The sequence below is a fragment of the Pleurodeles waltl genome, chromosome 12, assembly GCF_031143425.1.
Source record: "Pleurodeles waltl isolate 20211129_DDA chromosome 12, aPleWal1.hap1.20221129, whole genome shotgun sequence".
Lineage (NCBI taxonomy): Eukaryota > Metazoa > Chordata > Amphibia > Caudata > Salamandridae > Pleurodeles > Pleurodeles waltl.
Window position 1 is genome coordinate 126,392,066 of NC_090451.1, and position 20,240 is coordinate 126,412,305.

General features: G+C 42.6%; 8 non-coding genes across 8 annotated transcripts; 5 read left to right on the top strand and 3 right to left on the bottom strand.

The window, feature by feature from the left end:
• The first annotated feature begins 2,394 nt into the window (after nt 1-2,394).
• On the top strand, nt 2,395-2,476 carry TRNAL-AAG (transfer RNA leucine (anticodon AAG)). Its single transcript has one exon. It is a non-coding gene; the product is annotated as a tRNA-Leu (tRNA).
• Nucleotides 2,477-2,856: 380 nt separating this feature from the next.
• On the bottom strand, nt 2,857-2,938 carry TRNAS-UGA (transfer RNA serine (anticodon UGA)). The gene has a single exon. It is a non-coding gene; the product is annotated as a tRNA-Ser (tRNA).
• Nucleotides 2,939-6,582: 3,644 nt separating this feature from the next.
• On the top strand, nt 6,583-6,664 carry TRNAL-AAG (transfer RNA leucine (anticodon AAG)). Its single transcript has one exon. It is a non-coding gene; the product is annotated as a tRNA-Leu (tRNA).
• A 380-nt stretch (nt 6,665-7,044) lies between these two features.
• On the bottom strand, nt 7,045-7,126 carry TRNAS-UGA (transfer RNA serine (anticodon UGA)). The gene has a single exon. It is a non-coding gene; the product is annotated as a tRNA-Ser (tRNA).
• Nucleotides 7,127-10,770: 3,644 nt separating this feature from the next.
• Nucleotides 10,771-10,852, top strand: TRNAL-AAG (transfer RNA leucine (anticodon AAG)). Its single transcript has one exon. It is a non-coding gene; the product is annotated as a tRNA-Leu (tRNA).
• A 4,121-nt stretch (nt 10,853-14,973) lies between these two features.
• TRNAL-AAG (transfer RNA leucine (anticodon AAG)) lies at nt 14,974-15,055 on the top strand. The gene has a single exon. It is a non-coding gene; the product is annotated as a tRNA-Leu (tRNA).
• A 380-nt stretch (nt 15,056-15,435) lies between these two features.
• TRNAS-UGA (transfer RNA serine (anticodon UGA)) lies at nt 15,436-15,517 on the bottom strand. Its single transcript has one exon. It is a non-coding gene; the product is annotated as a tRNA-Ser (tRNA).
• A 3,644-nt stretch (nt 15,518-19,161) lies between these two features.
• TRNAL-AAG (transfer RNA leucine (anticodon AAG)) lies at nt 19,162-19,243 on the top strand. The gene has a single exon. It is a non-coding gene; the product is annotated as a tRNA-Leu (tRNA).
• The last annotated feature ends 997 nt before the right edge of the window (nt 19,244-20,240 follow it).

Consider the following 20,240-nt stretch of genomic DNA (forward strand, 5'->3'; position numbering starts at 1 on the left):
CTTTTTTAAAACAAAATGTTTACCGTATTTTGGCTAATTTCTTGGTCTCCTTCAGGGGAACCCACAAAGTCTGGGTACCTCTAGAATCCCTAGGATGTTGGAAAAAAAGGACGCAAATTTGGCGTGGATAGCTTATGTGGACAAAAATCTATGAGGGCCTAAGCGCGCCCTGCCCCAAATAGCCAAAAAAATGCCTGGCACCTGAGGGGGAAAAGGCTGGCAGCGAAGGGGTTAAAATGCACTATTTTATTCCAATTTCTTCACTTAGCTTCAGATGAACTATTTTTCCCTCCCACCAACTCCTTTCAAAGTGCACCAGCCACCACTGCCTTGGGTGGGACAGATTGTTTTCGATTGCAGTATGGCAGATTGTTTTGGATTGCAGTGTGGTAGTTTGTTTTTGATTGGAGTGCAGCAGATTGCAGTGGGGTAGATTGTTTTGAATTGGAGTAGGGGAGATTGTTTTGAAGTGGAGTGGGGCAGATTGTTTTGGATCGAAGTGGGACAGATTGTTTTGGAGTGGTGCAGATTGTTTTTTATTATAGTGGGGCACATTGGAGTGAGACAGATTTGCTTGGGGTGGGTGGAGAGGATTGGAATAGGATGAGTTAGAATGGATTGGATTCGGGTGAGTGATTTGGACTGGAGTGAGGTGGATTAGTGTGGGTGAAGTGGTCTGGATGGGGTGGATTGTAGTGGGGAAGATTGGAGTGGGATGGATTGAAGTGTACCGCAGGATTATGTGTTAAAGATTAATTTCAGAATTTACACCTAATAAAGAAACACTGTTGATTTGCAATATTTTAAACGAGCTAATCGTCATCTTTTGAGAAGAGTGCCCACGAACAAAAGCAAAAGAAAACATGCGTGGAACGTGGGAAAAGACGATTTGGCAAAATAAAAGAAAGTTCGATTTAAATTTAAAACTTAACAGTTTTGGTTGTCCTGCTGGGCATGTTTTTGCCAGTCACAAGCCTTCTGTTTGCAGGGCACTAGAAGGTAAAAGGAAAAAATAGTACCTTGATCAGGTGGGGAGCAGCGGTCAGGCACTGATTAAGCTGAATCAATCAACGCTTGGTCGCTGCTCTACAGAGAGGAACGGAAATGATGCAAGACATGCCTTGATGAATTAGGAAACTGTAAAGAAGAGTGCCACATAAATAAAAAAATGGTGAGAGACATGCGGGCTCCAAGCCCTTTACTGAATACTACAGAGTCTATCAAGCGAGACCCTAAAAAGGTCAGTTAGTTAAAATAAACAAACATTGTTACTTCTAAATATCAATATTCCAAGGACGCCTAGATGGTCGTCAAGCAAAAAGTTCCTAGTGCATGGAGGGGCTTATGGTAGTTCTGAAGAGAGGCAAAGGACTTGGTCAGAGGGTGGCCTTGTTGGTGTGGTAGGGAAGCAATACCTCAAACATTATTACTGGGGTAGGGGAACTTGCAATTCGGAGTAATGAAAATTATCACAAAGCAATCAAGTAATTCCACATCAAAATAACAAGCGTGCGGGCTGACAACCATGCTCTCAGCATCAACGAGCGCAGAGTGAAGTGAATTTTACCATCCTCTGTGCATTTTTATTGCGAGGCTCATTTACATTTGACTTGGCGCGCAGAACGAGTGAGAACCCGGTCAATAGAAACAAAAATCATCTATTTAAAAAGTTTAGTTTCACGTGGGCCTGTTGTCCTTACTTCTTTCAGAATAGCTTTTGAACCTCTGTCCTGTGTGTGTCTGTGACTGTCACGTGAAAGGCAGTCAGAGCATCCAGGTGGGCCCCATGTCACCTGGAGCACCGCCCACCAGTGCTGGAGTTTTAAACAGCACCCGGTTGCATTTTGGGACTTGTGCCTTTTCAATGTGAGCTCAAAGACGGGAGCCTGTGAAATTCTATTGGCTAAAAAATATTAACAGCGGAATGTGAATAGGCCACACAAGACATGACGTCACTGGAAAGCTAAACAGTATGTTGGGGAGACTGGGTGCGGCAATAGGGCTGATGTCATGAATACGTGCAACTCCTCAGTTATTTTTGAATGAACTGCTCATTCATTAGATCCCACCCAAAGAAATGAGCCCACCGGTATGAACACTTGTTTCATTAGAAAATGATGGAGTCACATTGCCTATGTAGAGCAGGTGCTTATACCTTGGTTGGAAGTCATTGCTCGGAGAGTGTTGTCTTTTAAGGTGATTGCACTAGGTCCGAGCAGGTGGGAGAAGACTTGTGCAGTGACTGAGTAAGAGAGATAACCTTCAATTACCACATCACCCTCCCGACATTGTAATCATGTCCATGAAATGGTTTATCAACTCGACTTTCCACACTAAGTGAGGAGACTCAGGGTTACGGTGCTCATGAAGTGCACAGACACACTGAGAGCAACAGGTAGCGTGGCCGAGCGGTCTAAGGCCCTGGATTAAGGCTCCAGTCTCTTTGGAGGCGTGGGTTCAAATCCCACCGCTGCCAGAGATGGATTTTTACAGATCTTAATGACGCATCTCCCTTCTGACCCTTCAATTTGCATAAGCAGTGACTCTACCAATAGGTCCCTAATTGTAAAACTCTTTTACAGTCTCCTTCTAAGTAAACTCCTAAACCGTGGACTCCAAGAAATCGGCTGATTGGCGCTGCTGTTGTTTTGCTTCATTCTGCTTAGATCATCTTCAAATGGAAGGTTTAACAAATCATTTGTTCTCCCCACGCGGTCACCCGCTCTTCTCTCTGCAAAATAAAATCGAACCTCTGTTAAATAAAGATTTAAAGTAAATTATCTATCTTCCCAAATAAAGTTGGTAAATGTGTTCTTCACAGTTATTTTAAAAATCAGGTTTAAAATAAACAACAGAGGTAGTCAGCAGGATTCAAACCCGTGCAGGGAACCCCCAAAGGATTTCAAGTCCATCACCTTAACCACTCGGCCATAACTACCAGCTCTCATTGAGCTCTACCGAAACTTTATATCACAACAAAATTGTGCAAAATGGCCGTGCAGACCTATATATGACTCCATTTAGTAGGATCTCTAACTGTGTGCAAAGGGCACATTGCTATGTTTCTGTCTAAGCTTTGCTTTAGGTCTGAGGTCTTAAGAACCAAAGCAGGCTCCACGCACACTTGCCTGCACAAAAAAACAAGCATTTGCAATGCGAAAGGTCTCACATTTGTGAGAGTTAGAGCTATTGGCGTTGCAAATGACAATGTCTTTTACCTAGGTTTTGGTTTTCTTTGGGAAAATTTGATGTGTCCACGTTGTGTTTTGGGGCACTTCCTGTCGCGGGCGCTAGGCCTACCCACACAAGTGAGGTAAAAAATGTTATCGGGAGACTTGGGGAAACATAGAATAGCAAAACAAGAGTTACTGCCCCTTGTCTTTATCTACATTTTTTCCTTCCAAATATAAGACAGTGTGTAAAAAAGACGTCTATTTGAGAAATGCCCTTTAATTCGCATGCTAGTGTGGGCACCCCAGAATTCAGAGATGTGCAAATAACCACTGCTCCTTCACTCCTTATCTTGTGCCCATTTTGGAAATAGAAAGGTTTTCTTGATACCTTTTTTTCACTCTATATACTTCGGCAAATTAATTGCAGTATACCCGGTATAGAATGAAAACCCACTGCAAGGTGCAGCTCATTTATTTTCTCTGGATACCTAGGGTTCTTGATGAACCTACAAGCCCTATATATCCCCGCAACCAGAAGAGTCCAGCAGGCGTAATGGTATATTGCTTTCAAAAATCTGACATTGCAGAAAAAAGTTACAGAGTAAAACGTAGAGGAAAATGGCTGTTTTTTTCTTCTCAATTTCAATATTTTTTTTTTATTTCAGTTGTTATTTTCTGTAGGAAACACTTGTAAGATCTACACAAGTTACCCATTGCTGAATTCAGAATGTTGTCTTCTTTTCAAAAATGTTTAGGTTACTGGGACCCAGCATTGGTTTCACACCCATTTCTGTCACTGACTGGAAGGAGGCTAAAAGCACACAAAATCGTAAAAATGGGGTATGTCCCAGTAAAATGCCAAAATTGTGTTGAAAAATTGGGTTTTCTGATTCAAGTCTGCCTGTCCCTGAAAGCTGGGAAGCTGGTGATTTTAGCAGTGCAAACCCTTTGTTGATGCCAATTTCAGGGACAAAAACCACAAGCCTTCTTCTCCAGCCCTTTTTTCCATTTTTTTCTTTTTTAAAACAAAATGTTTACCGTATTTTGGCTAATTTCTTGGTCTCCTTCAGGGGAACCCACAAAGTCTGGGTACCTCTAGAATCCCTAGGATGTTGGAAAAAAAGGACGCAAATTTGGCGTGGATAGCTTATGTGGACAAAAATCTATGAGGGCCTAAGCGCGCCCTGCCCCAAATAGCCAAAAAAATGCCTGGCACCTGAGGGGGAAAAGGCTGGCAGCGAAGGGGTTAAAATGCACTATTTTATTCCAATTTCTTCACTTAGCTTCAGATGAACTATTTTTCCCTCCCACCAACTCCTTTCAAAGTGCACCAGCCACCACTGCCTTGGGTGGGACAGATTGTTTTCGATTGCAGTATGGCAGATTGTTTTGGATTGCAGTGTGGTAGTTTGTTTTTGATTGGAGTGCAGCAGATTGCAGTGGGGTAGATTGTTTTGAATTGGAGTAGGGGAGATTGTTTTGAAGTGGAGTGGGGCAGATTGTTTTGGATCGAAGTGGGACAGATTGTTTTGGAGTGGTGCAGATTGTTTTTTATTATAGTGGGGCACATTGGAGTGAGACAGATTTGCTTGGGGTGGGTGGAGAGGATTGGAATAGGATGAGTTAGAATGGATTGGATTCGGGTGAGTGATTTGGACTGGAGTGAGGTGGATTAGTGTGGGTGAAGTGGTCTGGATGGGGTGGATTGTAGTGGGGAAGATTGGAGTGGGATGGATTGAAGTGTACCGCAGGATTATGTGTTAAAGATTAATTTCAGAATTTACACATAATAAAGAAACACTGTTGATTTGCAATATTTTAAACGAGCTAATCGTCATCTTTTGAGAAGAGTGCCCACGAACAAAAGCAAAAGAAAACATGCGTGGAACGTGGGAAAAGACGATTTGGCAAAATAAAAGAAAGTTCGATTTAAATTTAAAACTTAACAGTTTTGGTTGTCCTGCTGGGCATGTTTTTGCCAGTCACAAGCCTTCTGTTTGCAGGGCACTAGAAGGTAAAAGGAAAAAATAGTACCTTGATCAGGTGGGGAGCAGCGGTCAGGCACTGATTAAGCTGAATCAATCAACGCTTGGTCGCTGCTCTACAGAGAGGAACGGAAATGATGCAAGACATGCCTTGATGAATTAGGAAACTGTAAAGAAGAGTGCCACATAAATAAAAAAATGGTGAGAGACATGCGGGCTCCAAGCCCTTTACTGAATACTACAGAGTCTATCAAGCGAGACCCTAAAAAGGTCAGTTAGTTAAAATAAACAAACATTGTTACTTCTAAAAATCAATATTCCAAGGACGCCTAGATGGTCGTCAAGCAAAAAGTTCCTAGTGCATGGAGGGGCTTATGGTAGTTCTGAAGAGAGGCAAAGGACTTGGTCAGAGGGTGGCCTTGTTGGTGTGGTAGGGAAGCAATACCTCAAACATTATTACTGGGGTAGGGGAACTTGCAATTCGGAGTAATGAAAATTATCACAAAGCAATCAAGTAATTCCACATCAAAATAACAAGCGTGCGGGCTGACAACCATGCTCTCAGCATCAACGAGCGCAGAGTGAAGTGAATTTTACCATCCTCTGTGCATTTTTATTGCGAGGCTCATTTACATTTGACTTGGCGCGCAGAACGAGTGAGAACCAGGTCAATAGAAACAAAAATCATCTATTTAAAAAGTTTAGTTTCACGTGGGCCTGTTGTCCTTACTTCTTTCAGAATAGCTTTTGAACCTCTGTCCTGTGTGTGTCTGTGACTGTCACGTGAAAGGCAGTCAGGGCATCCAGGTGGACCCCATGTCACCTGGAGCACCGCCCACCAGTGCTGGAGTTTTAAACAGCACCCGGTTGCATTTTGGGACTTGTGCCTTTTCAATGTGAGCTCAAAGACGGGAGCCTGTGAAATTCTATTGGCTAAAAAATATTAACAGCGGAATGTGAATAGGCCACACAAGACATGACGTCACTGGAAAGCTAAACAGTATGTTGGGGAGACTGGGTGCGGCAATAGGGCTGATGTCATGAATACGTGCAACTCCTCAGTTATTTTTGAATGAACTGCTCATTCATTAGATCCCACCCAAAGAAATGAGCCCACCGGTATGAACACTTGTTTCATTAGAAAATGATGGAGTCACATTGCCTATGTAGAGCAGGTGCTTATACCTTGGTTGGAAGTCATTGCTCGGAGAGTGTTGTCTTTTAAGGTGATTGCACTAGGTCCGAGCAGGTGGGAGAAGACTTGTGCAGTGACTGAGTAAGAGAGATAACCTTCAATTACCACATCACCCTCCCGACATTGTAATCATGTCCATGAAATGGTTTATCAACTCGACTTTCCACACTAAGTGAGGAGACTCAGGGTTACGGTGCTCATGAAGTGCACAGACACACTGAGAGCAACAGATAGCGTGGCCGAGCGGTCTAAGGCCCTGGATTAAGGCTCCAGTCTCTTTGGAGGCGTGGGTTCAAATCCCACCGCTGCCAGAGATGGATTTTTACAGATCTTAATGACGCATCTCCCTTCTGACCCTTCAATTTGCATAAGCAGTGACTCTACCAATAGGTCCCTAATTGTAAAACTCTTTTACAGTCTCCTTCTAAGTAAACTCCTAAACCGTGGACTCCAAGAAATCGGCTGATTGGCGCTGCTGTTGTTTTGCTTCATTCTGCTTAGATCATCTTCAAATGGAAGGTTTAACAAATCATTTGTTCTCCCCACGCGGTCACCCGCTCTTCTCTCTGCAAAATAAAATCGAACCTCTGTTAAATAAAGATTTAAAGTAAATTATCTATCTTCCCAAATAAAGTTGGTAAATGTGTTCTTCACAGTTATTTTAAAAATCAGGTTTAAAATAAACAACAGAGGTAGTCAGCAGGATTCAAACCCGTGCAGGGAACCCCCAAAGGATTTCAAGTCCATCACCTTAACCACTCGGCCATAACTACCAGCTCTCATTGAGCTCTACCGAAACTTTATATCACAACAAAATTGTGCAAAATGGCCGTGCAGACCTATATATGACTCCATTTAGTAGGATCTCTAACTGTGTGCAAAGGGCACATTGCTATGTTTCTGTCTAAGCTTTGCTTTAGGTCTGAGGTCTTAAGAACCAAAGCAGGCTCCACGCACACTTGCCTGCACAAAAAAACAAGCATTTGCAATGCGAAAGGTCTCACATTTGTGAGAGTTAGAGCTATTGGCGTTGCAAATGACAATGTCTTTTACCTAGGTTTTGGTTTTCTTTGGGAAAATTTGATGTGTCCACGTTGTGTTTTGGGGCACTTCCTGTCGCGGGCGCTAGGCCTACCCACACAAGTGAGGTAAAAAATGTTATCGGGAGACTTGGGGAAACATAGAATAGCAAAACAAGAGTTACTGCCCCTTGTCTTTATCTACATTTTTTCCTTCCAAATATAAGACAGTGTGTAAAAAAGACGTCTATTTGAGAAATGCCCTTTAATTCGCATGCTAGTGTGGGCACCCCAGAATTCAGAGATGTGCAAATAACCACTGCTCCTTCACTCCTTATCTTGTGCCCATTTTGGAAATAGAAAGGTTTTCTTGATACCTTTTTTTCACTCTATATACTTCGGCAAATTAATTGCAGTATACCCGGTATAGAATGAAAACCCACTGCAAGGTGCAGCTCATTTATTTTCTCTGGATACCTAGGGTTCTTGATGAACCTACAAGCCCTATATATCCCCGCAACCAGAAGAGTCCAGCAGGCGTAATGGTATATTGCTTTCAAAAATCTGACATTGCAGAAAAAAGTTACAGAGTAAAACGTAGAGGAAAATGGCTGTTTTTTTCTTCTCAATTTCAATATTTTTTTTTTATTTCAGTTGTTATTTTCTGTAGGAAACACTTGTAAGATCTACACAAGTTACCCATTGCTGAATTCAGAATGTTGTCTTCTTTTCAAAAATGTTTAGGTTACTGGGACCCAGCATTGGTTTCACACCCATTTCTGTCACTGACTGGAAGGAGGCTAAAAGCACACAAAATCGTAAAAATGGGGTATGTCCCAGTAAAATGCCAAAATTGTGTTGAAAAATTGGGTTTTCTGATTCAAGTCTGCCTGTCCCTGAAAGCTGGGAAGCTGGTGATTTTAGCAGTGCAAACCCTTTGTTGATGCCAATTTCAGGGACAAAAACCACAAGCCTTCTTCTCCAGCCCTTTTTTCCATTTTTTTCTTTTTTAAAACAAAATGTTTACCGTATTTTGGCTAATTTCTTGGTCTCCTTCAGGGGAACCCACAAAGTCTGGGTACCTCTAGAATCCCTAGGATGTTGGAAAAAAAGGACGCAAATTTGGCGTGGATAGCTTATGTGGACAAAAATCTATGAGGGCCTAAGCGCGCCCTGCCCCAAATAGCCAAAAAAATGCCTGGCACCTGAGGGGGAAAAGGCTGGCAGCGAAGGGGTTAAAATGCACTATTTTATTCCAATTTCTTCACTTAGCTTCAGATGAACTATTTTTCCCTCCCACCAACTCCTTTCAAAGTGCACCAGCCACCACTGCCTTGGGTGGGACAGATTGTTTTCGATTGCAGTATGGCAGATTGTTTTGGATTGCAGTGTGGTAGTTTGTTTTTGATTGGAGTGCAGCAGATTGCAGTGGGGTAGATTGTTTTGAATTGGAGTAGGGGAGATTGTTTTGAAGTGGAGTGGGGCAGATTGTTTTGGATCGAAGTGGGACAGATTGTTTTGGAGTGGTGCAGATTGTTTTTTATTATAGTGGGGCACATTGGAGTGAGACAGATTTGCTTGGGGTGGGTGGAGAGGATTGGAATAGGATGAGTTAGAATGGATTGGATTCGGGTGAGTGATTTGGACTGGAGTGAGGTGGATTAGTGTGGGTGAAGTGGTCTGGATGGGGTGGATTGTAGTGGGGAAGATTGGAGTGGGATGGATTGAAGTGTACCGCAGGATTATGTGTTAAAGATTAATTTCAGAATTTACACATAATAAAGAAACACTGTTGATTTGCAATATTTTAAACGAGCTAATCGTCATCTTTTGAGAAGAGTGCCCACGAACAAAAGCAAAAGAAAACATGCGTGGAACGTGGGAAAAGACGATTTGGCAAAATAAAAGAAAGTTCGATTTAAATTTAAAACTTAACAGTTTTGGTTGTCCTGCTGGGCATGTTTTTGCCAGTCACAAGCCTTCTGTTTGCAGGGCACTAGAAGGTAAAAGGAAAAAATAGTACCTTGATCAGGTGGGGAGCAGCGGTCAGGCACTGATTAAGCTGAATCAATCAACGCTTGGTCGCTGCTCTACAGAGAGGAACGGAAATGATGCAAGACATGCCTTGATGAATTAGGAAACTGTAAAGAAGAGTGCCACATAAATAAAAAAATGGTGAGAGACATGCGGGCTCCAAGCCCTTTACTGAATACTACAGAGTCTATCAAGCGAGACCCTAAAAAGGTCAGTTAGTTAAAATAAACAAACATTGTTACTTCTAAATATCAATATTCCAAGGACGCCTAGATGGTCGTCAAGCAAAAAGTTCCTAGTGCATGGAGGGGCTTATGGTAGTTCTGAAGAGAGGCAAAGGACTTGGTCAGAGGGTGGCCTTGTTGGTGTGGTAGGGAAGCAATACCTCAAACATTATTACTGGGGTAGGGGAACTTGCAATTCGGAGTAATGAAAATTATCACAAAGCAATCAAGTAATTCCACATCAAAATAACAAGCGTGCGGGCTGACAACCATGCTCTCAGCATCAACGAGCGCAGAGTGAAGTGAATTTTACCATCCTCTGTGCATTTTTATTGCGAGGCTCATTTACTTTTGACTTGGCGCGCAGAACGAGTGAGAACCCGGTCAATAGAAACAAAAATCATCTATTTAAAAAGTTTAGTTTCACGTGGGCCTGTTGTCCTTACTTCTTTCAGAATAGCTTTTGAACCTCTGTCCTGTGTGTGTCTGTGACTGTCACGTGAAAGGCAGTCAGAGCATCCAGGTGGGCCCCATGTCACCTGGGGCACCGCCCACCAGTGCTGGAGTTTTAAACAGCACCCGGTTGCATTTTGGGACTTGTGCCTTTTCAATGTGAGCTCAAAGACGGGAGCCTGTGAAATTCTATTGGCTAAAAAATATTAACAGCGGAATGTGAATAGGCCACACAAGACATGACGTCACTGGAAAGCTAAACAGTATGTTGGGGAGACTGGGTGCGGCAATAGGGCTGATGTCATGAATACGTGCAACTCCTCGGTTATTTTTGAATGAACTGCTCATTCATTAGATCCCACCCAAAGAAATGAGCCCACCAGTATGAACACTTGTTTCATTAGAAAATGATGGAGTCACATTGCCTATGTAGAGCAGGTGCTTATACCTTGGTTGGAAGTCATTGCTCGGAGAGTGTTGTCTTTTAAGGTGATTGCACTAGGTCCGAGCAGGTGGGAGAAGACTTGTGCAGTGACTGAGTAAGAGAGATAACCTTCAATTACCACATCACCCTCCCGACATTGTAATCATGTCCATGAAATGGTTTATCAACTCGACTTTCCACACTAAGTGAGGAGACTCAGGGTTACGGTGCTCATGAAGTGCACAGACACACTGAGAGCAACAGGTAGCGTGGCCGAGCGGTCTAAGGCGCTGGATTAAGGCTCCAGTCTCTTTGGAGGCGTGGGTTCAAATCCCACCGCTGCCAGAGATGGATTTTTACAGATCTTAATGACGCATCTCCCTTCTGACCCTTCAATTTGCATAAGCAGTGACTCTACCAATAGGTCCCTAATTTTAAAACTCTTTTACAGTCTCCTTCTAAGTAAACTCCTAAACCGTGGACTCCAAGAAATCGGCTGATTGGCGCTGCTGTTGTTTTGCTTCATTCTGCTTAGATCACCTTCAAATGGAAGGTTTAACAAATCATTTGTTCTCCCCACGCGGTCACCCGCTCTTCTCTCTGCAAAATAAAATCGAACCTCTGTTAAATAAAGATTTAAAGTAAATTATCTATCTTCCCAAATAAAGTTGGTAAATGTGTTCTTCACAGTTATTTTAAAAATCAGGTTTAAAATAAACAACAGAGGTAGTCAGCAGGATTCAAACCCGTGCAGGGAACCCCCAAAGGATTTCAAGCCCATCACCTTAACCACTCGGCCATAACTACCAGCTCTCATTGAGCTCTACCGAAACTTTATATCACAACAAAATTGTGCAAAATGGCCGTGCAGACCTATATATGACTCCATTTAGTAGGATCTCTAACTGTGTGCAAAGGGCACATTGCTATGTTTCTGTCTAAGCTTTGCTTTAGGTCTGAGGTCTTAAGAACCAAAGCAGGCTCCACGCACACTTGCCTGCACAAAAAAACAAGCATTTGCAATGCGAAAGGTCTCACATTTGTGAGAGTTAGAGCTATTGGCGTTGCAAATGACAATGTCTTTTACCTAGGTTTTGGTTTTCTTTGGGAAAATTTGATGTGTCCACGTTGTGTTTTGGGGCACTTCCTGTCGCGGGCGCTAGGCCTACCCACACAAGTGAGGTAAAAAATGTTATCGGGAGACTTGGGGAAACATAGAATAGCAAAACAAGAGTTACTGCCCCTTGTCTTTATCTACATTTTTTCCTTCCAAATATAAGACAGTGTGTAAAAAAGACGTCTATTTGAGAAATGCCCTTTAATTTGCATGCTAGTGTGGGCACCCCAGAATTCAGAGATGTGCAAATAACCACTGCTCCTTCACTCCTTATCTTGTGCCCATTTTGGAAATAGAAAGGTTTTCTTGATACCTTTTTTTCACTCTATATACTTCGGCAAATTAATTGCAGTATACCCGGTATAGAATGAAAACCCACTGCAAGGTGCAGCTCATTTATTTTCTCTGGATACCTAGGGTTCTTGATGAACCTACAAGCCCTATATATCCCCGCAACCAGAAGAGTCCAGCAGGCGTAATGGTATATTGCTTTCAAAAATCTGACATTGCAGAAAAAAGTTACAGAGTAAAACGTAGAGGAAAATGGCTGTTTTTTTCTTCTCAATTTCAATATTTTTTTTTTATTTCAGTTGTTATTTTCTGTAGGAAACACTTGTAAGATCTACACAAGTTACCCATTGCTGAATTCAGAATGTTGTCTTCTTTTCAAAAATGTTTAGGTTACTGGGACCCAGCATTGGTTTCACACCCATTTCTGTCACTGACTGGAAGGAGGCTAAAAGCACACAAAATCGTAAAAATGGGGTATGTCCCAGTAAAATGCCAAAATTGTGTTGAAAAATTGGGTTTTCTGATTCAAGTCTGCCTGTCCCTGAAAGCTGGGAAGCTGGTGATTTTAGCAGTGCAAACCCTTTGTTGATGCCAATTTCAGGGACAAAAACCACAAGCCTTCTTCTCCAGCCCTTTTTTCCATTTTTTTCTTTTTTAAAACAAAATGTTTACCGTATTTTGGCTAATTTCTTGGTCTCCTTCAGGGGAACCCACAAAGTCTGGGTACCTCTAGAATCCCTAGGATGTTGGAAAAAAAGGACGCAAATTTGGCGTGGATAGCTTATGTGGACAAAAATCTATGAGGGCCTAAGCGCGCCCTGCCCCAAATAGCCAAAAAAATGCCTGGCACCTGAGGGGGAAAAGGCTGGCAGCGAAGGGGTTAAAATGCACTATTTTATTCCAATTTCTTCACTTAGCTTCAGATGAACTATTTTTCCCTCCCACCAACTCCTTTCAAAGTGCACCAGCCACCACTGCCTTGGGTGGGACAGATTGTTTTCGATTGCAGTATGGCAGATTGTTTTGGATTGCAGTGTGGTAGTTTGTTTTTGATTGGAGTGCAGCAGATTGCAGTGGGGTAGATTGTTTTGAATTGGAGTAGGGGAGATTGTTTTGAAGTGGAGTCGGGCAGATTGGAGTGGGGCAGATTGTTTTGGATCGAAGTGGGACAGATTGTTTTGGAGTGGTGCAGATTGTTTTTTATTATAGTGGGGCACATTGGAGTGAGACAGATTTGCTTGGGGTGGGTGGAGAGGATTGGAGTAGGATGAGTTAGAGTGGATTGGATTCGGGTGAGTGATTTGGACTGGAGTGAGGTGGATTAGTGTGGGTGAAGTGGTCTGGATGGGGTGGATTGTAGTGGGGAAGATTGGAGTGGGGTGGATTGAAGTGTACCGCAGGATTATGTGTTAAAGATTAATTTCAGAATTTACACATAATAAAGAAACACTGTTGATTTGCAATATTTTAAACGAGCTAATCGTCATCTTTTGAGAAGAGTGCCCACGAACAAAAGCAAAAGAAAACATGCGTGGAACGTGGGAAAAGACGATTTGGCAAAATAAAAGAAAGTTCGATTTAAATTTAAAACTTAACAGTTTTGGTTGTCCTGCTGGGCATGTTTTTGCCAGTCACAAGCCTTCTGTTTGCAGGGCACTAGAAGGTAAAAGGAAAAAATAGTACCTTGATCAGGTGGGGAGCAGCGGTCAGGCACTGATTAAGCTGAATCAATCAACGCTTGGTCGCTGCTCTACAGAGAGGAACGGAAATGATGCAAGACATGCCTTGATGAATTAGGAAACTGTAAAGAAGAGTGCCACATAAATAAAAAAATGGTGAGAGACATGCGGGCTCCAAGCCCTTTACTGAATACTACAGAGTCTATCAAGCGAGACCCTAAAAAGGTCAGTTAGTTAAAATAAACAAACATTGTTACTTCTAAAAATCAATATTCCAAGGACGCCTAGATGGTCGTCAAGCAAAAAGTTCCTAGTGCATGGAGGGGCTTATGGTAGTTCTGAAGAGAGGCAAAGGACTTGGTCAGAGGGTGGCCTTGTTGGTGTGGTAGGGAAGCAATACCTCAAACATTATTACTGGGGTAGGGGAACTTGCAATTCGGAGTAATGAAAATTATCACAAAGCAATCAAGTAATTCCACATCAAAATAACAAGCGTGCGGGCTGACAACCATGCTCTCAGCATCAACGAGCGCAGAGTGAAGTGAATTTTACCATCCTCTGTGCATTTTTATTGCGAGGCTCATTTACATTTGACTTGGCGCGCAGAACGAGTGAGAACCAGGTCAATAGAAACAAAAATCATCTATTTAAAAAGTTTAGTTTCACGTGGGCCTGTTGTCCTTACTTCTTTCAGAATAGCTTTTGAACCTCTGTCCTGTGTGTGTCTGTGACTGTCACGTGAAAGGCAGTCAGGGCATCCAGGTGGACCCCATGTCACCTGGAGCACCGCCCACCAGTGCTGGAGTTTTAAACAGCACCCGGTTGCATTTTGGGACTTGTGCCTTTTCAATGTGAGCTCAAAGACGGGAGCCTGTGAAATTCTATTGGCTAAAAAATATTAACAGCGGAATGTGAATAGGCCACACAAGACATGACGTCACTGGAAAGCTAAACAGTATGTTGGGGAGACTGGGTGCGGCAATAGGGCTGATGTCATGAATACGTGCAACTCCTCAGTTATTTTTGAATGAACTGCTCATTCATTAGATCCCACCCAAAGAAATGAGCCCACCGGTATGAACACTTGTTTCATTAGAAAATGATGGAGTCACATTGCCTATGTAGAGCAGGTGCTTATACCTTGGTTGGAAGTCATTGCTCGGAGAGTGTTGTCTTTTAAGGTGATTGCACTAGGTCCGAGCAGGTGGGAGAAGACTTGTGCAGTGACTGAGTAAGAGAGATAACCTTCAATTACCACATCACCCTCCCGACATTGTAATCATGTCCATGAAATGGTTTATCAACTCGACTTTCCACACTAAGTGAGGAGACTCAGGGTTACGGTGCTCATGAAGTGCACAGACACACTGAGAGCAACAGGTAGCGTGGCCGAGCGGTCTAAGGCCCTGGATTAAGGCTCCAGTCTCTTTGGAGGCGTGGGTTCAAATCCCACCGCTGCCAGAGATGGATTTTTACAGATCTTAATGACGCATCTCCCTTCTGACCCTTCAATTTGCATAAGCAGTGACTCTACCAATAGGTCCCTAATTGTAAAACTCTTTTACAGTCTCCTTCTAAGTAAACTCCTAAACCGTGGACTCCAAGAAATCGGCTGATTGGCGCTGCTGTTGTTTTGCTTCATTCTGCTTAGATCATCTTCAAATGGAAGGTTTAACAAATCATTTGTTCTCCCCACGCGGTCACCCGCTCTTCTCTCTGCAAAATAAAATCGAACCTCTGTTAAATAAAGATTTAAAGTAAATTATCTATCTTCCCAAATAAAGTTGGTAAATGTGTTCTTCACAGTTATTTTAAAAATCAGGTTTAAAATAAACAACAGAGGTAGTCAGCAGGATTCAAACCCGTGCAGGGAACCCCCAAAGGATTTCAAGTCCATCACCTTAACCACTCGGCCATAACTACCAGCTCTCATTGAGCTCTACCGAAACTTTATATCACAACAAAATTGTGCAAAATGGCCGTGCAGACCTATATATGACTCCATTTAGTAGGATCTCTAACTGTGTGCAAAGGGCACATTGCTATGTTTCTGTCTAAGCTTTGCTTTAGGTCTGAGGTCTTAAGAACCAAAGCAGGCTCCACGCACACTTGCCTGCACAAAAAAACAAGCATTTGCAATGCGAAAGGTCTCACATTTGTGAGAGTTAGAGCTATTGGCGTTGCAAATGACAATGTCTTTTACCTAGGTTTTGGTTTTCTTTGGGAAAATTTGATGTGTCCACGTTGTGTTTTGGGGCACTTCCTGTCGCGGGCGCTAGGCCTACCCACACAAGTGAGGTAAAAAATGTTATCGGGAGACTTGGGGAAACATAGAATAGCAAAACAAGAGTTACTGCCCCTTGTCTTTATCTACATTTTTTCCTTCCAAATATAAGACAGTGTGTAAAAAAGACGTCTATTTGAGAAATGCCCTTTAATTCGCATGCTAGTGTGGGCACCCCAGAATTCAGAGATGTGCAAATAACCACTGCTCCTTCACTCCTTATCTTGTGCCCATTTTGGAAATAGAAAGGTTTTCTTGATACCTTTTTTTCACTCTATATACTTCGGCAAATTAATTGCAGTATACCCGGTATAGAATGAAAACCCACTGCAAGGTGCAGCTCATTTATTTTCTCTGGATACCTAGGGTTCTTGATGAACCTACAAGCCCTATATATCCCCGCAACCAGAAGAGTCCAGCAGGCGTAATGGTATATTGCTTTCAAAAATCTGACATTGCAGAAAAAAGTTACAGAGTAAAACGTAGAGGAAAATGGCTGTTTTTTTCTTCTCAATTTCAATATTTTTTTTTTATTTCAGTTGTTATTTTCTGTAGGAAACACTTGTAAGATCTACACAAGTTACCCATTGCTGAATTCAGAATGTTGTCTTCTTTTCAAAAATGTTTAGGTTACTGGGACCCAGCATTGGTTTCACACCCATTTCTGTCACTGACTGGAAGGAGGCTAAAAGCACACAAAATCGTAAAAATGGGGTATGTCCCAGTAAAATGCCAAAATTGTGTTGAAAAATTGGGTTTTCTGATTCAAGTCTGCCTGTCCCTGAAAGCTGGGAAGCTGGTGATTTTAGCAGTGCAAACCCTTTGTTGATGCCAATTTCAGGGACAAAAACCACAAGCCTTCTTCTCCAGCCCTTTTTTCCATTTTTTTCTTTTTTAAAACAAAATGTTTACCGTATTTTGGCTAATTTCTTGGTCTCCTTCAGGGGAACCCACAAAGTCTGGGTACCTCTAGAATCCCTAGGATGTTGGAAAAAAAGGACGCAAATTTGGCGTGGATAGCTTATGTGGACAAAAATCTATGAGGGCCTAAGCGCGCCCTGCCCCAAATAGCCAAAAAAATGCCTGGCACCTGAGGGGGAAAAGGCTGGCAGCGAAGGGGTTAAAATGCACTATTTTATTCCAATTTCTTCACTTAGCTTCAGATGAACTATTTTTCCCTCCCACCAACTCCTTTCAAAGTGCACCAGCCACCACCGCCTTGGGTGGGACAGATTGTTTTCGATTGCAGTATGGCAGATTGTTTTGGATTGCAGTGTGGTAGTTTGTTTTTGATTGGAGTGCAGCAGATTGCAGTGGGGTAGATTGTTTTGAATTGGAGTAGGGGAGATTGTTTTGAAGTGGAGTGGGGCAGATTGTTTTGGATCGAAGTGGGACAGATTGTTTTGGAGTGGTGCAGATTGTTTTTTATTATAGTGGGGCACATTGGAGTGAGACAGATTTGCTTGGGGTGGGTGGAGAGGATTGGAATAGGATGAGTTAGAATGGATTGGATTCGGGTGAGTGATTTGGACTGGAGTGAGGTGGATTAGTGTGGGTGAAGTGGTCTGGATGGGGTGGATTGTAGTGGGGAAGATTGGAGTGGGATGGATTGAAGTGTACCGCAGGATTATGTGTTAAAGATTAATTTCAGAATTTACACATAATAAAGAAACACTGTTGATTTGCAATATTTTAAACGAGCTAATCGTCATCTTTTGAGAAGAGTGCCCACGAACAAAAGCAAAAGAAAACATGCGTGGAACGTGGGAAAAGACGATTTGGCAAAATAAAAGAAAGTTCGATTTAAATTTAAAACTTAACAGTTTTGGTTGTCCTGCTGGGCATGTTTTTGCCAGTCACAAGCCTTCTGTTTGCAGGGCACTAGAAGGTAAAAGGAAAAAATAGTACCTTGATCAGGTGGGGAGCAGCGGTCAGGCACTGATTAAGCTGAATCAATCAACGCTTGGTCGCTGCTCTACAGAGAGGAACGGAAATGATGCAAGACATGCCTTGATGAATTAGGAAACTGTAAAGAAGAGTGCCACATAAATAAAAAAATGGTGAGAGACATGCGGGCTCCAAGCCCTTTACTGAATACTACAGAGTCTATCAAGCGAGACCCTAAAAAGGTCAGTTAGTTAAAATAAACAAACATTGTTACTTCTAAATATCAATATTCCAAGGACGCCTAGATGGTCGTCAAGCAAAAAGTTCCTAGTGCATGGAGGGGCTTATGGTAGTTCTGAAGAGAGGCAAAGGACTTGGTCAGAGGGTGGCCTTGTTGGTGTGGTAGGGAAGCAATACCTCAAACATTATTACTGGGGTAGGGGAACTTGCAATTCGGAGTAATGAAAATTATCACAAAGCAATCAAGTAATTCCACATCAAAATAACAAGCGTGCGGGCTGACAACCATGCTCTCAGCATCAACGAGCGCAGAGTGAAGTGAATTTTACCATCCTCTGTGCATTTTTATTGCGAGGCTCATTTACATTTGACTTGGCGCGCAGAACGAGTGAGAACCCGGTCAATAGAAACAAAAATCATCTATTTAAAAAGTTTAGTTTCACGTGGGCCTGTTGTCCTTACTTCTTTCAGAATAGCTTTTGAACCTCTGTCCTGTGTGTGTCTGTGACTGTCACGTGAAAGGCAGTCAGAGCATCCAGGTGGGCCCCATGTCACCTGGGGCACCGCCCACCAGTGTTGGAGTTTTAAACAGCACCCGGTTGCATTTTGGGACTTGTGCCTTTTCAATGTGAGCTCAAAGACGGGAGCCTGTGAAATTCTATTGGCTAAAAAATATTAACAGCGGAATGTGAATAGGCCACACAAGACATGACGTCACTGGAAAGCTAAACAGTATGTTGGGGAGACTGGGTGCGGCAATAGGGCTGATGTCATGAATACGTGCAACTCCTCGGTTATTTTTGAATGAACTGCTCATTCATTAGATCCCACCCAAAGAAATGAGCCCACCAGTATGAACACTTGTTTCATTAGAAAATGATGGAGTCACATTGCCTATGTAGAGCAGGTGCTTATACCTTGGTTGGAAGTCATTGCTCGGAGAGTGTTGTCTTTTAAGGTGATTGCACTAGGTCCGAGCAGGTGGGAGAAGACTTGTGCAGTGACTGAGTAAGAGAGATAACCTTCAATTACCACATCACCCTCCCGACATTGTAATCATGTCCATGAAATGGTTTATCAACTCGACTTTCCACACTAAGTGAGGAGACTCAGGGTTACGGTGCTCATGAAGTGCACAGACACACTGAGAGCAACAGGTAGCGTGGCCGAGCGGTCTAAGGCGCTGGATTAAGGCTCCAGTCTCTTTGGAGGCGTGGGTTCAAATCCCACCGCTGCCAGAGATGGATTTTTACAGATCTTAATGACGCATCTCCCTTCTGACCCTTCAATTTGCATAAGCAGTGACTCTACCAATAGGTCCCTAATTTTAAAACTCTTTTACAGTCTCCTTCTAAGTAAACTCCTAAACCGTGGACTCCAAGAAATCGGCTGATTGGCGCTGCTGTTGTTTTGCTTCATTCTGCTTAGATCACCTTCAAATGGAAGGTTTAACAAATCATTTGTTCTCCCCACGCGGTCACCCGCTCTTCTCTCTGCAAAATAAAATCGAACCTCTGTTAAATAAAGATTTAAAGTAAATTATCTATCTTCCCAAATAAAGTTGGTAAATGTGTTCTTCACAGTTATTTTAAAAATCAGGTTTAAAATAAACAACAGAGGTAGTCAGCAGGATTCAAACCCGTGCAGGGAACCCCCAAAGGATTTCAAGCCCATCACCTTAACCACTCGGCCATAACTACCAGCTCTCATTGAGCTCTACCGAAACTTTATATCACAACAAAATTGTGCAAAATGGCCGTGCAGACCTATATATGACTCCATTTAGTAGGATCTCTAACTGTGTGCAAAGGGCACATTGCTATGTTTCTGTCTAAGCTTTGCTTTAGGTCTGAGGTCTTAAGAACCAAAGCAGGCTCCACGCACACTTGCCTGCACAAAAAAACAAGCATTTGCAATGCGAAAGGTCTCACATTTGTGAGAGTTAGAGCTATTGGCGTTGCAAATGACAATGTCTTTTACCTAGGTTTTGGTTTTCTTTGGGAAAATTTGATGTGTCCACGTTGTGTTTTGGGGCACTTCCTGTCGCGGGCGCTAGGCCTACCCACACAAGTGAGGTAAAAAATGTTATCGGGAGACTTGGGGAAACATAGAATAGCAAAACAAGAGTTACTGCCCCTTGTCTTTATCTACATTTTTTCCTTCCAAATATAAGACAGTGTGTAAAAAAGACGTCTATTTGAGAAATGCCCTTTAATTTGCATGCTAGTGTGGGCA